This window comes from Hibiscus syriacus, unplaced genomic scaffold (assembly GCF_006381635.1).
Source record: "Hibiscus syriacus cultivar Baekdansim isolate YM2019G1 unplaced genomic scaffold, ASM638163v2 tig00003041_pilon, whole genome shotgun sequence".
Classification (NCBI taxonomy): Eukaryota; Viridiplantae; Streptophyta; class Magnoliopsida; order Malvales; family Malvaceae; genus Hibiscus; species Hibiscus syriacus.
The window spans coordinates 998,825-1,015,002 of record NW_024061960.1 but is presented as its reverse complement, the minus strand read 5'-3'; the positions used below and the strand labels follow the sequence as shown (position 1 = coordinate 1,015,002).

At 36.2% G+C, this 16,178-nt stretch overlaps 1 pseudogene; it reads left to right on the top strand.

Moving 5' to 3' along the window:
• Positions 1-480: 480 nt before the first annotated feature.
• On the top strand, positions 481-15,321 carry LOC120167678 (annotated as a pseudogene).
• Positions 15,322-16,178: the final 857 nt, after the last annotated feature.

Here is a 16,178-nt window from a genome sequence, read left to right as displayed (position 1 = left end):
ATCAAGTGGGTTGAAATTAAAATAATGTACAATGAAAATGGAACAAAATCCAACTGCAGAGCTCAGTGAAGTAATAAACAAATATCGATAATATGTTGGTATAATAGGATAATACATTAAAATTTTTAATTTTTTTAAGTAAAATTTAAAATTTTCGTTGAATAAATTAAAATAAAAAGATCATTATATCTGTATAATAATTAATTTAAATTAATCAATTAATAAATTATATTAACGTGATTATATCAAGAAAGTAGTAATAAACAAATTAAAAAAAGCAAGGAATTGGCGTGAAAGCCAAGTCTTCTTTTCTTATGAAGAGAGAGTAAATGCGTTTTGTTGTTTTACTCATCAATCAAGAAAAAAAACCAATAAAGAAAAAAAAAAACAATAAAGAAAATGAAAAAACAAGTTGAAGAGAAAAGGTTAAGTAAATGCACAATGGATGATTGGCGCCCACTAATTTTTTCCAAAGATATTTATTCCCTTTTGTAGTAAAATTTAGGGCTCTTCTGTTTCTGCGTATGACTTAAAAATACTTATTTCTCTGGGGCAATTTGAGGAGGAAGATGATTATGAGTTGGAGGAGAGTTTTGAAGTCAGCTCAGGCTTTGGCAGCGCATACCCTGCTTTTTTGTTTCACGCTCCTGCTTCTTCTTAAGCTGGATCATGTCGTTTCTTATTCTTGGTGGTCAGTTCATTTCTCTTTCTCTACATATTTGTTTATTCTTACATTTTTGCGTTTCAATTTGTTTTTGGTTGAATTCGCTTCTCAATTTCGACCTTTTTCTTTCTTTCTTTCCATTTTAATTTTGAGAGGAATTGAGGTCCTCCCTACAACTTACAAAGACTGTTTTATTGTTTGTGAATTTTTGGGTCTGTGTGAGGCAATTGAAGTTTAAATGATTATTTACCAACGCTTGCTGTTGCTGAAGAAAAGCCTCATCTCTTTTCTGTTTTAATTTTTTGTTTTTTGGGGAGAAAATGTTTTTGCTTGTAAAGTTTGTCTTCTTGTAGCAATTTATTAGAGAAGGGAAAACAATTGTTGTAAAAAATGATTCTTTTTTTTTCTTTTTTTTGGGGTGACTTAAAATTAATAGGTTTGTGCTATAGTTTTGATAAATTTATGATTTTGCAGTCAATAGAAAACGTGAAACATATGAAGTTTTCTTTTTCTATCTGTAACTGGGTACATTTGAATGAGTGTTATTATCTGAGATAAAACTTATACGAAATCTTTAACATCAACCCGAAGATGCAAAGGGATCGATGGTTCATGTAAAAAACCAAAGCCATAAGACTTGGTGACTTATAGAGTGAAAAGCGGATTTTTTTTTTCATGAGTGGAACATATTCTTTCTCTTCAATGGTTGTTTTGAAGTGAGGGGAACACAAGTTGCTTGAATATGCAGTTCTATAGGCTGTGGTTTTCAATTACCCTGAGATTATGAGATTTTATCTTTTAGCATCATATCCTTTCAATGATTTTAGGTTTTAATCGCATTATTTAGTGGCTTTTGATTGCAGGACAATATTTTTCCCACTTTGGTTGTTTCATGGAGTTGTTTCACGAGGAAGGTTTTCCTTACCTGCCCCATCAGTCCCACATAATCGTCAAGTATGTTTATCTGTTACCATGTCCTTTATTTTACTTGAATTAAGTATTGACTAACTGAAACATTAATTCCCTATTTAGGGTCTTCTGGTTGTGAATGTTTCAGATTCATAATCAAGTTTTATAACCATTATTATTTTTTTTTTCTTGGACAGTGGGCACCATGTCATGCCATTGTTGCGACACCACTACTAATTGCTTTTGAGCTGCTTCTCTGTATATATCTTGAGAGTGTAGACGGTATAGAATCAACTTGCTTTTCCTTGTTTTCATGTTGCGGGGTTTGAATTCTTTCATCTCTTAATTGGGTTACCCTATGATCATTGTTTCAAATTTTTAGTTGTAGTTGAAGTAAAAACAGTAAAACTATGTTGCTCTAGTTCTTCAATTTCAAGTATTCATTTGACGTCTAACCATGTCCAACACATACACAAGTATTGTGATATTTCCCTTTAAGGACCCACCTAATACATGAGAAAAAATTGCAAAGAAAAATTGAACACACATGTTCAAGACACATACTTTCACTCACACCCAAGTCTCAGTAACATAGTGGTGGACTATTTTAGTGTTTACATTATTTTTTATGGGGAATGTTGGTGAACTTTATTTATTCGTTTGTCACAGTTTATGGTTTTGCTGCTGTAAACTTGAAGGTCGTCTTCCTTCCACTATTGGCGTTTGAAATAATTATTCTAATTGACAATTTCAGGTAATTTAAAGCTAAAAACTTATGTTTTCATTCATTATCTGTTAAAATAATGTAATTTGCTTACTCAATAGAACAACATTCTAATACTTTCTTTGCATTTTCTTATTGTTGGGAATATGGGGGTGGGGTTATTTCAGATGATGTTCTCTATATGTGGATTTGTAGCAAATTGGACTAACCAATTTGTAATTTTGGGTTGTGTTTGTCCTTGAGACTTTATTTGGGCATTTAGGATTTGTCCGATTTGTAGCTTCACTCATTCATCGAGCAACAATGCTCAAGGACATATGCCATGTTATTAGACTTAAATATTTTAAAACTTGAGTGCATGTTAGGAAATGAAGAGATTCAAGTTTTCTTGTATTGTTATACTATTTGGTTTTATTTAGGGATAAATAACGGAAGGATGAGAAGGATAGTGCTATCATCTTGTAAGTCATGGACAAATATCCACATTCACCTGTACCTTTCTGGGTATTGTAATCACGGGAATAAGTGGGCTGTTATAATGCTCTGTTTCATTCCTTCCTCTTCCTTGCAGTAACTCAGATTATCAGTAGTGTTGGCAAAAGGCCTTAGGCAGGATGATGGCTTCTAATGCAGACCTTTCAAAAGTAAAGAAAGCATTTTATTGTGTTAGCACAACTGCTAGTAGCTTCTAAGGGTAAAAAGTAGGCTAGAGGGCGAGAAAGTAAACTTCATGTTCTGGATCAGTATACCCCCCCCAAACACCAAAAAAAAAAATTGCTTCGTCCATAAATAACGTCTGATGAACTTTATCTTGTCAGTCAGGTAGAGGTTATGATAGCCAAGCCAGAAACTATCTAGTAATATTGAAAAATGGTTGATAATTTCCCCAGAGTTATATAACGAAGAAGATAAACCAATCCATTAACTGTTTATTGTAGGCATCTCTGCTTTCATCATTTTGATATGTTATCTAAGGACCAAAAAGTTTAATATGTTATGATGAGTAGGGATGAAGCCTGCCGAACTGAGTTGTTTGTGCAATCCCTGCTAGAAAGAGTGCATTATATTTCAAAGAAAATGTAAAAGCAAGACAACCATAAGTTTCCGGTGGCTTTGTGACTTCTGAATGATTGGACTTAGCTAGTTACTTCACTTTTATTTTTTCCTTTTTGGTAACAACTTCAATGTAGCATGTGATGTCTTAGGTAGGTGTCTTGGAAATATATCAGATTTGATTTTCTCCTTCTCTTTATTATGCTTCTTACATTACTGCTGCATGGTAGAAATTTGGATTAGGATAAATAAGCTTTAGCCAAATTATTGAAATTCTGAGCTGTTTTTTTCCTATCCTTCCCTTCTCTCCTAGTAATTCATTTGCCTCTGCAGGTACTAAGCAGCTATTATAGTTATTGATTTCATTTTGTTCTTCAGAATGTGTAGAGCTCTGATGCCTGGAGATGATGAAAGCATTAGTGATGAAGCAATATGGGAGACTCTACCTGTAAGTTCTACTGCACTTGTCAGTTTGATGGTCCTGTCTTTTTGGTGTTCTTTTACGGAATTACATATTAATCTAAGAGAACTTAGATTCAAAATTTGATGATTTTCTTCAAATATTTGATTTTGTGTGTTAGATTTGAACCTTAAGCACTTTCAAGTTTCAACTTAACCATGAAATTTAGAAACTTGGTTCTTGTAATGAAATTTTTACTGTTATTTGGGATGTAAACCTCTCACTGTTAATTAACTCTTATTTCAATTTGTAGCACTTCTGGGTTGCGATTTCAATGGTCTTTTTTGTTGCTGCTACTGTATTCACCCTTCTGAAGTTATGCGGTAATTTCTTTACTCAACTAACTATAATATAGTATGGAGGTGTTACAAAGTAGGCATTTTCTTTTTCTCTACAGAGGCTTTATATTGTACTGGGTTGCGATTTCAATGGTTTTTTTGTTGCTGCTACTGTATTCACCCTTCTGAAGTTATGCGGTAATTTCTTTACTCAACTAACTATAATATAGTATGGAGGTGTTACAAAGTAGGCATTTTCTTTTTCTCTACAGAGGCTTTATATTGTAGTTCTTGATCCAGTTATCTATATCATTCCACAAAGACATATCACTCTTGTATGGGCAAAATGATACATTACTTGGTAATGGGCACTGTTTTCTGATACTTTGAAGGTCTCTGGATTTGTGAAATTCAAGTGGCTCATGACTGCTACCACATAAACCAGCGTGCTTTGTGGTTTCAGTTTCTTATAAAACAAAAAAGTACACAAAATTTAGTCCTGGAGTTTTCAGAAGCTTGAATTTTGCTCTCTTTGTAGATTGGATAGAGTATTCTTGCTTGAAACCAAATGAAATTCCCAATCCTGTAAGGTATTTTGCTGCAGGACATCAGTAGTGTGTTTTTCAGTTCCTGAAGTTGTTAATTTTGATGGTTTCATGAAGAGCTAGTTTGCTGTGTTGTCAGTTATCACCTTAGGAGTCATTTAATCCATTATTATCCTTATTATTTAAGTTTTAGATGTCCCTTTCCCTGGGTTGGTGTTACTTGGCACTTAAAGTGATTATCTGTCTATTTGTGCATAAGCAGATTAAGGAATAATGATTTTGGTATCATAATGTGGAAAGCTGTTGTGATTAAAAAGCTATTAGAAAAGGAGCTTTTGTTTATCTTAAATTCTAATTCTAATTGTAATTTACTTATACTTTATGATTGGGTTTATCTTCTTAGAAGATAAGATTTTTAGGAGATAAAGGTTAGGAGAAAGATACCTAGCTAAACTTTACTTTTGTAATTCTCAGCCAATAAAAGCAGGCTGTTTTATATTTTTTTCAGCAAGCAATTCGAGCAGAACTTATGTTCTCTCTTCATTCACGTTCTCACTTTTCTTTCTTAGAATATTTACACATAAGAGGTCTTCAATTGACACTATCTACTCTAGTATTGAGTATTTCAACCATTTATAGGGACCTCATTATCAGATTACCATCCCTAAATATCCTATTTATGTAGAGTTGGCATGGGTTGTTGGCTCTGTATTGCATCAATAAAACGATATAGCCAAACTCTCGTATAGAATGGTATTCTATCTTTCATATACCTATCCCAGAATTCCAGCTCAGAATGTCATCACTTCTGAGCACCAAAATGTGATTAATATAACTGCTTTGGTGCTTTAGTTTCTATCTTTTTCTTTTAAAAATATTTTTGTTAATGACCATTGGAAGATTGCTTGCTAACATGCAGTTTGATTTTTCTGCACTTCTTTTGGCAGTAGATTGATTCATCTAACTTTAGTTTTGGTTAAAATTTTCCATGTTTACGATTATTGTTTTCCTGTACATGTATTTCAGGTGATGTAGGTGCGCTTGGCTGGTGGGACTTGTTCATAAATTTTTGGTACAGCTTTGCTGCTTTAATTTTGTTGATTTGTGTTTTTTAAGAGTGGCTAGAAAAATATGATAACTGCTAATACATTTTCTTCATGCAGTATTGCTGAGTGCTTTTCTTTTCTTGTGTGTACAAAGTGGTCTAATCCCATAATTCATAGAAGTTCCCCAGCAATAGAAGCTGGTCCATCTACTCCAACTATCAGATATCTTGACTGGAACAGTGGCTTAGTAGTTGCTCCCGAGGAAGACCAGCAGCAGGATACTCTGTGTGGCCTGCAAGAGATTGGTGGTCACCTCATGAAAATTCCAATAATTGGTTTCCAAGTCCTTCTCTGCATGCATTTAGAGGTATGCATATTATTGGTGTATGAGTGTCATTGTGGTATGTTGTCAACGATTCTATGATTGTTTCAAATTTCAGGGAACACCTCCTGGTGCTAGAGATATACCACTTCCAGTTTTGTTCTCTCCTCTTTTCCTACTCCAAGGGCTTGGTGTGCTCTTTGCCGCTTCAATGTTAATAGAGAAAATTGTTCTTTTACTACGTAGTGGGGCTGGCACAGGATTGTACTTCAGATTTTCATCCAGAGCCCATGATTGCATGGGATTCTTGCACCATGGTTCTAGGTACCGGCAAATTAGTTTGTAGCTAGGCTGCAAATTTTGTTAGTCTAGATTGTGTGGTTTATGAATTGACACAATTGATTCTATATCTATCTCTAAAATCAGGTTATTAGGTTGGTGGTCAATTGATGAAGGAAGTAGAGAGGAACAGGCACGACTTTATCATGATGGGCCCTCTGGGTTAGTATAGTTTTAGCATTTTTCAACCTTTTATAGACGCACTGCTTGTATAGTTTTTCTTTCCACTTGCTTTTGGTTCAGTCCACATCTTCCACTGTTGCTTGTCTGGATGTGTGAAAAAAATGTGAATCAAGTTTCATAATATCGAAGAAGGTAAAATTGATAAGAAAAATATTGATAGACTATACTAATAGTTAATAAATGTGTATGTTCTGTGCTACTTGTTTACGCTTTTAATGAAGTTTGATTGTATTGATGTGAACTGTTTTTAATGCCAAAAGAAAATATGAAGTATCACAGAAAAGATATGGAGCACATATGATGTGTAAGATTTTAGGTGTTCAAAATGGGAAAGATGGTTCAAATTTTTAGACATCTCTTAAAGGAAAGGTGATGAGCAAAATTTAATAGGAGCAACTGCTTAGTAAATGTTGGTGCATCACTTCTCAATATTTGATTCTGCTCTATTCAACTTAAAATCTCACTACCCAAATGATTTATGAAGAATACATCACGAGGTAATACATGGCTAGTAATAGGGCATTAGTCGGGTGGACTTTTTATCAATTCATATCCACACTATTTATGTCTACTTAAAGTGTTTATCCATTTATCAGCTCATGTTAACAAAGGTGAAATAATAGATGGGTTGGACTTCGTGTGTGTTATTTGGTTAAGTTTGAGATTTTGAACATATTGAAAAACTGAACCATATTTTTTTTTGATAGAAATAGAAGGCCTCAATAAAACCCCCTTCGTGATTAACGGAACTTAAAAATAGCTCCTTAATCCACACAAGGAGGAAAAGAGTGCCCTAGGATTTCATTAAACTCAAATATAACAAAGTAATACAAACTAATTTCCCTCAAGAGATACAAAACCAGAAAGAAACAGCCCTTAACAGAACATAATTCAACCAATACCAGCCTTAGCTAGGACATCCGCCTCTATATTGGCTGTCCTACTAACCCAACTAATAAAACCTTCATAAACACTAAGCTTTTGAATAATGTCTTTAACAATTTGAACATAAACAACAGGACAAGAGACCACATCCTTAACCCAGCCAACTGCCACCTTACTATCACTCTCAATAATCAATCTATCTTTAAACCTATGACAAATAGATTCATAAAAATCTAAACCCTTTAGGATAGCCTTCAATTCCATTAAAGTTGGGGGCCCCGGACCAGCAGGCTCTTTGAAGGAGCCAAGAATCGAACCAAACATGTCTTTCAAAATACCACCTAAACCCACTCCTCTTCCAATCACTCGAAGTAGCCGCATCCACATTAAGTTTAATAAAACCTTTTGGAGGAGGGGATCAAGGAAACATGGTTGAAATCCGATTAGAATGGGACGAGTAGGAATCCACTAAGGAAGGGTCAGCAATAAGATCATCCTTGGAAATACTAATATGAGTTTCCTTAGCTAGAAACCATGAAGCAAGCCTGCACCTTGCTAGAAAGAAAATCTCTGCTCGATCAAGCTTCCCTCCTTCAAACACTATAAAATTCCTGGTCTTCCAAATTGTCCATAAAATAGCTCCAGGGATAAATGACCAGATAAGAGAGTTGGTCTTCAAGTCATTCCAAGCCTATAGGAATCTTTTAGCATCTGCATGAAAAACAGACTGAAAATTCCAATAGCCCAAGAATTTCATCCAAATTGGCCAAACAACCGAACAGGAAAAAAATAAATGCGATGAAGACTCTTCTTCTAGATTACAAAAAGAGCACAAAGTATCATTTATGCCCTGAACACCTCTCTTAACTAGAGCTGTCTTCACTGCCAACTTCTTTAAGATAACTTGCCAAAGAAAAGTCTCTACTCTTGGAGGCAACAGACCCCTCCAAACATTAGACTTCCAAAATTTAGCTTCCTCCGAATCAGGGGAACCCGAATAAGATAGATTGACACATGATTTCACAGTGAAAACCCCTTCTCCAGTCCCCTTCCAAAACAGTTCATCAACAGCATCAGCAGAAATAAAAAAATCAAAGATAACAGCCATCAAATTCGCCCATTGCTCAAATTCCCAGTCATTCAACTCTCTCCTCAGCTGAACGTTCCAAATCCAACCCCCTGAACTGAACTCCCCAAACTGAAATAATCTTCCTGCTTTATTCACTGCAATAGAAAATAGTCTAGGGAACAATACCATCAAAGGATGATCCATTGCCCAATTGTCTTGTCAAAACCGAATGTTCCTCCCATTGCCAATTATATAGCTATATTTACCTCTGATACTACAGCCCAACGAATCAGCTTTATAATGATTACTCACCATATCTCTCCACATCCAAGAAAATTTAGGAGAAACTTTACTGTCGAACTGCATCAAGGAAGGGTCCAATTTATATTTGATGTAGAGCATTTCCCTCCAAACCGCCTCCCTCTCAATAGCAAACCTCCAAGCCCACTTTTCCAAAAGTGCCCTATTCACCACATTTAAATTAGGAACCCCCAAGCCTCCTTCAATTTTTGGTTTACAAACGTCAGACCAGCTTACCCAATGGATCTTCTTTTTCCCATCTCCACCACCCCATAAAAAATTTGACATAATAGAATTTAGAGTCTTGTAAACTGAAGCTGGAACCTTGAACATTGACAAAAAGTATATAGGGAGTGAGCTTAGAACTGATTTAATTAGAACTAGCCTGCCTGCCGGTGACAGAGAGGAGCCTTTCCAGCCCGCTAACCTCTTATTAAAGCTTTGAACCACTGGATCCCATAGAATGTTGGAGTTCCTATGTGGACCTAGAGGGAGTCCCAAATATTCTGAGGGAAAAGAGCCCACTGAACATCCAATCATAGCTGTCCAATCCTTAATTTCCTCTTCCTTTAAGTTCACCCCAAATAATTTACACTTCTTTAAATTCAGCTGAAGACCAGAAATAATCTCAAACACCCGAAGCACCCTCTTTACATTCAAGATCTGTTTTTTCGACGCCCCACAGAACATAATAAGGTCGTCAGCAAATTGCAAATGAGTTAAATTAAAATTCCTCTCCTCTTTTCTAATGACCAAACCCGAAAAAAGCCCTCCTGAAACAACCTTCAGTATTAATAGATTCAAGAGTTCCCCAACTATATTGAACAACAATGGAGACAAGGAACAGCCCTGCCGAAGACCCCTCGCCATTGGAATTTCCTCGGTAGGGACCCCGTTCACCAAAACTGAAACAGTTGCTGATGTGATACATTTCGAAATCCAACCTATCCATCTAGAACCAAAGCCTATTTCCTTCATTATTCTGAACAAAATAGGCCAGTCAAGAGTATCATATGCCTTCTTGAAATCAGCCTTGAAAACACAACCTTTTAAACCATTCTTCCTCCAAAAGTCAATCCCTTCATTGGCTATAAGAGAACAATCCAGGATTTGCCGACCGGGGATAAAAGCGAATTGACTTGGACTGATCAAATCTGAAATGCAACTCCTAAATCTTCTTGACAGACATTTAGAGAGTATCTTATACAATCCACCAACTAGGCTTATAGGTCTAAAATCGTCCAGACCACCAATGTTTGAAATCTTAGGAATAAGAGTAATGAATGTGTGATTTACTCCATGTTCCCATTCCTTCCCCAAGTAAAAATTATGAAAGAATTTCATAATATCTACCTTAAGGACCTGCCAAAACCTCTTGAAAAATCCTAGATTAAAGCCATCAGGACCCGGAGCTTTGTTACTACCACAAGAGTTCACAACATCCCAAACTTCCTCCTCAGAAAACTCCTGCTCTAAGAACTGATTCTGCTCCAAATAAATTCTGGGAAAATCCAGATTCAAATCATCAATTTCTAACGTAGTTCGTTCATTATAGATCTTAAAAAAATACTCTTTAACTATAGCCTTAATTGCAGTTGGATCTTCAACTGTTTCCCCTTTGAAATTTAAAGCAAGTAGAGCATTCCTTTTATTCCTAATCGTAGCACAAGTATGGAAGTATTTAGTATTGCGATCCCCATCTACAATCCAATTAGTTCTCGAGTACTAAAACCAGATCCGCTCCTGAATCTTGTGAAGCTTCCACAATTCTGCTCTAAAATTTTTCAACTCTGTTAATACCTCACTGTCGACAACTCCTTGCTTCTGTTGAATATCATCCTCTATCAACGAAATTTTCTTCTCTAACTCAGAAATCAAAGCTCCTGGATACTTATCTCTGTTTTCAGACCACTTCTTAATTGCATGTTTGGTGTTCCTCATCAGACTAAAAACGCCTGCCTTCTTCTGACTATCCTTACCACTCTGAATAGAAGAAACAACCAGATCCTCAAAACCCTCCTCATCCATCAAATAATTGAATAATCTAAATGGTTTTCTACCCCAGTCCACTCATTTATTCTCCAGAACTATAGCATTATGATCTGACAAAGATCTTGGTAGAAGAGACTGCAAAATGCCCCGAAACAACTCTAGAAAGCGACAATCAACCAAAAAACGGTCCAATCTTACAAAAGTGGGATTCTCTTGGTTATTACACCAAGTGAACCTACCCCCATTCATAGGGAGATCAATCAAGCCCTTATGAAGAATGAACTCATTAAAGATCTCCATTGAACTCCTACTTTGACCCCTTCCCATTTTCTCATCTTCTCTTGTAAATAGACATTGAAATCCCCTCCCACACAAACGGGATAATTCTGTCCACTAAGAAAACTGCTTAATTCTTCAAAAAAACCAGATTTCTCCTCCTCCACTGCTGGACCGTAAACATTGATGAAACCACACCTGGAATTATTACTCCGAAATTTACCGAAAGTAGCTATAAATCTACTGCTAATAAACTGACTCTCCAGCTCAAAAACATTGTCATCCCAACAACACAACAGGCCCCCCGCTGATCCAACTGAAGGAGATTCCAAAATTCCTTTTAGCTTATTAATTCCACTTCTCCTAAAAAAAGACCTTCTAAATTTCTCAGTCTTAGTTTCTTGCAGCCAAAGAAAAGTAGGATTAAAGTTGGTGACTAAATTCTGAACATCCCTCTTTTTTTTGTTTTTCCCTAAGCCCCTAACATTCAATGAACATATTACTAACTTTGTCATCTTCATAAAAGGAAATAAGTGCAGACACAACCCTCAATCAACCAAACCTTTATTAACCCTATTCACGCCTTTCTCTAAAGCTATGATTTTTTTCCAAAAAGGCTTCTTTCCCTTCCTTAAAAGACACACCCAAAAGCTTGCTAACCTCCCAAGTTTCTACCGCTTCTTTCAATAGAATCGAAAAAGCTGAGGAGGATGCTGTATCAATGCTCACCTGGTCAAGGGCTTCTCGATACAAGATCCTTTTAGTTCTTCTCATCCTTCTGATCAACAAACCAGAATTGGACTTTAAGCAATCACCTTCTGAAAAGTAACCTTCAATCTCCCTCTCTAAGCTCCCCACCCCCAGATCCATTGTCAAGATAAGGAAAAAGACTCCCATCAGCAATGTTCTCTGCTGATAAACAAAGCTGATTTTTAGTACTGGAATCAACATCTAGCTCCCTCTGCTTAACTATGGTACCCCCTGTTTCAGACGAGATGTTCAACAAATCCCCATACCAGTATCTTCTTTCCCTCGACCTGTTGTATACCCTTTTGCAACTGCTCAGACTTTTAGTTTCCAGCACATTACTCTCTGTTGTGAACTTTCTTCTAGAGCAATGTAACTGCCTCCCCCTTGAGTTGTTAGTTGAAACCAATTCCATCGGTCTTAAATTTTCTTCTTCGGGCTCTATTTCTGCACTAAATGACTTCTCTACAATTGGGCTCGTCTCCAATACATTGGACACTCCCCTGTTTTTTCCTGATAAATGAAGGTTTTCAACCAATTCCCCAAACTTATTAATTGTAAATGCTGGCCCAAAAATGAAACCCGAAAAGTATTTTGACCCAGACTGCCCAGAGTCTTCAGAATGGGCCTGAGATCCATCAGCCGAATAATTTTGACTTCTAATCCCCAAACCTGCATACTCACCAACTTTAAAATTCCCAACAGTCTGACTTTCTGACAGACCACATTTAATATCTTTCCTATCTAAGGAAAGTCTTGCTAGCTGTCTGTCCTAACTAGCTCCTCCAGAAACACGAAACACTCCCTGGTCAATCCAATTGTCCACTGACAGACGATTTTTCCCTACTGCGCAAGTTTCACCTTCCCCATGAACTGACAACAATCTGTCTTCATCATTCTCAGACATACTCTCTTCAAAAAATATCTCGCCGGAATCCTCCACCGGAAAATTACTGAAAAACGAACTAGAATACTCACTAGCTGATCCAATCTTGATACTTACTTTGAATGATCTTCCATACGATCCAAGAGTAATCACCTCTGGAACATCAAAGGGACTTTCCACCTTCAATAAAATTCTTGCCATTGTGAGGTCTTCTCTTTTCCTTGTACTATCATGAATATCTACCACACTGCCCCATCTACCAGCCAACTTCCCTTTTAATTCTGCCATGCAAAAGGCCATTGGTACCCCGGTTTCATTCAGTAAAGGTTCCACTCGCTCAAACCACTGTTTTAAAACCTCTTCCTTTTTGCTCCATAACTCCAGCATCTCCTCATGAGATTTAAGAACTATCACACAAGAATTCCAGACATAGCCCCATCTAGCAATTTGAACATCATAGCCTTCTTTTAATAATGCATTCCGAATGAACTCAACTTGAAAAGAGTATTTGATAATCCCTGTTAACGACCTCTTCACCCAGTTGGCACTTTCTGATGGGATATGCATCTCAAATACATTTTTCTTGACATTCCTCCTCTGGATATCCTCAGACAATAGATCATTGTTCCCCCTTCTATTCCCATTAGACAACAGAGCATCCCTATAAGTTCTATCATCCCTTCTGCTTCTATTATTGTTTTCCCTTTCACTTGATTTTGAAGATTCTGCATTAATCTGACCAGCAACCTTGTTTGAAGAAGAAAGCACCACCCTTGACCTTGAACGTTCATCCTTAAATCTGGCAGGACTAATTGAGATCTTCCTTCCATCAATCACAATCCCGTTAAACTCATCAACAACCCTCTTCAGATCTTCCTCCCTCTCAAAATGAACAAAAGCAAAAGTGGAAAATCTGTATTTCGGATTTCTAGTTTGGCTTGGAATAAAAACTCTCATAATAGGACCATGGACTAAGAATAATTCCCTAAGCGTACGATGGGAGACCCTTCTACTAAGATTGTCGATAAACGCCGACCAACACTCATCAGGAACTGACTTTCCTTTCAAATTCTCTCTCTCTACGTTTTTCTCTAAAAGAGTAACATACTGGATGTACTGAACTGTGTTCAAATAATGGATTTTGGTCTTCTGTTTTTGTTTTGATCTTTTTTGGGGCATTCTGGTTTGAGTGAGTATTGCACCTAGATCGAGAAATCAAACATGATGCAAGGTTTGAGGGTTCTTTTTGGGGGTGGGGGTTATGGATGTTGCAAAACACGCTTATGGGTTTAAAGAAACTAAAACTCAAGAAAATACTGTAAGAGAACGGTATGGTGATGTTATTTCGTGATGCAGGTTTGAGTGAGTTTTGCACCTTCATTGGGGAAGCAAATGTGATGCAAGGAACTGTCCATTTTGTTAAAAGAATTTAATATTTTGCTTTTGGGTTGTGGAGGTTGCAAAACACACTTATGGTTTCGAAAAACTAGAACTCTAGAATATACTGTAAGAGAACGAGATGAGTGATTTAATTTCTTGATGTGGCAAAATTTTCAGTTACTGGTGTTCACGGATGTTATTTCATTTTCCCATTTTTAACTGATCATCTATTCTGGTTACTTGAGTTTACTCTTAGATAATCAAGCTGTTGAATTATTCTTTACTCTTTCAGTACCTTTATTCCTAACTTTTTAATTTGACTTCTCCATGTAGGTATAACACCTTCTCTGGTTATCCACCTGAGATAGTTAAGAAAATGCCTAAAAAGGATCTAGCTGAGGAGGTGATTATGGTTCTTCTAACATTCCTTTCTGTTTTTTGATTTGGTTACTGCATCTCTTTTCTTGCACCTTGTACTTTGTACCACATTTTCTTACATGTGTTTCTTTTCTTCCATGTGATGTTATGGTTTCACTTTTGGCATCGTCTCAGTGTAATATATTTACAATTTCAGGAATTTTAATGATCCTGTTCTTGCATGTGATATGTTATTTGTTCTCTGGTTGACATCCATGTGCTCTTGATGTACTGTACAGGAGAAAGTGTTATGTAGGGTTTGCTTTGAGAGAGAGATTAGCGTGGTTTGGCTCCCTTGTAGGCATCATATTCTTTGCAGGTATAGTCATTCTTTTGATGCCATTGCATTTTCAGATGTCTCCCATTGAAGTTCAATCCTCTTTGCTGTTATGCTCATGAGTTACTTTCAATTGCAGTACCTGCTGCGAGAAGTGTAGAAAATGCCCAATCTGTCGTGTCACCATCGAGGGAACACTTACTTGTATATGATGTTTAATTTCTAACTTGGCAAGTTCTCCGTAAAAATTAGAGTGCAAAGCAAACCTCAAGTAACTTGATAGGTCAGATGTTTTTATAAAGTTTTCACATTAGAGAGTGCTGCTTCTTTGAATTGACATGAGCTAGTATAACGATGCTATAATTACAAAAAAAGAAAAAGGAACTCCTTTATGTTATAATTATCATTGGGAATGTAAATATAGTTTCTTGATAGGAATGATTTTCTGACATGGGATTGTAAGGTTTTGATAGTTTGTTAACTCAGTAAGTAGTACAGAATGATATGTATCGGTCCTTTTTTTTGTTATATTGTAAAATGTGCAACTAATACCACTCCCCCGTGTATTTCTTTCACACCTTTTGTTAGTTTTTGCACAACTTTTCTCACGTAGTTTTCAAAACCTTTGCATATAATAAGTAAACACCATATCGAAACCCAAATCCTAAAATTTAAAGTAGTAATGTTAAAGAATAATGCGTGAGCAGTCTATCATATTACCATACCAAAATATTGTTATGATGCTTGTATATTAGTGTTTCTAGGGGTTGACACAAGATTTTATATAAAGGGATGAATTTCTAAAATTTTAGGGAGATAAAAACAGATTATAAATAGTAGGAGGATGACCGCCTCTGCCCCCTAGATGCAGCCCTAAGTGTTTAACAATCAACATTATTTACTTACAATATGAGCATTTAACGAAGTCTCATTGCTCAAGCAAATATTTCTCATTATATCTAGACACCCATTTAACCAAATCTTTGACTAATATAAAGTTAAGCGTTTTTGTCTTATTATGTAATTTTGTGTAACTGCATGTAGAACCCTAACAATGAAAAGGAGCAAGTGATCAAGTCTCTTTGTTGGTACCTCAGGATCCAGAGTTTTGAGTCTTGGTTATATCAATTTTATCCCCTTGGAATGTAATGTAAACTCCGTTAGTATCAACAGTTTTTAAGTGTGTATTAGTCTCACAAAACACTCACCTACAATAGTTACATAAGATTCTGCAAATTCTTTCCACCAAGATGTTGTACATGGTTTTAACAAAAGCATCTCTGGTCATGAAGATTTCCTTTTCATGCATTTGTCCTGAGCAAATAGGTTTTGTTCAAAACCATTCAACGTAAAACCATGAGAGGCATGTTGTCTAGAGCAATCTGATGTTACCTTTGGGAATTGGAAGATTATTATTAAGGAAATT